This window comes from Drosophila pseudoobscura, chromosome 3 (assembly GCF_009870125.1).
Source record: "Drosophila pseudoobscura strain MV-25-SWS-2005 chromosome 3, UCI_Dpse_MV25, whole genome shotgun sequence".
NCBI lineage: Eukaryota > Metazoa > Arthropoda > Insecta > Diptera > Drosophilidae > Drosophila > Drosophila pseudoobscura.
In genome coordinates this window covers 22,918,034-22,918,417 of record NC_046680.1, presented here as the reverse complement: position 1 = coordinate 22,918,417, position 384 = coordinate 22,918,034, and positions in this window count along the sequence as shown.

The window sequence follows — 384 nt, the reverse complement described above, 5'->3', positions numbered from 1 at the left end:
TTCAGCAGCCATTATCCGTCATCCAACGTCCAGCATTCAGCATCTATAAGGTGCAATGATAGAAGATCCCAGACGTCCCTCGCTCTCTCTCTCTGACCCTACCAGTCTCCTCCCTCAGCGAGTTTGTAAAGTTTTTGTGTAATATTTAAAGGAGAGTGCGGGAAAGGAAACCCCTTAGAAGAAGGAATTCCGACTTTTTGCATGCAGAGATGAGGGAATGGGATTGAGAATGGAAATCGAGTGAATTTATAGGATCAGAGTGGCGGCTCATCGATGGAGAAGCAATTTGCATGATTAGTACATCCCAAACTATATGGATATATATATATATATATATAGATATATATATATATATATATGAAACAATGGCGATTAATTCCACAA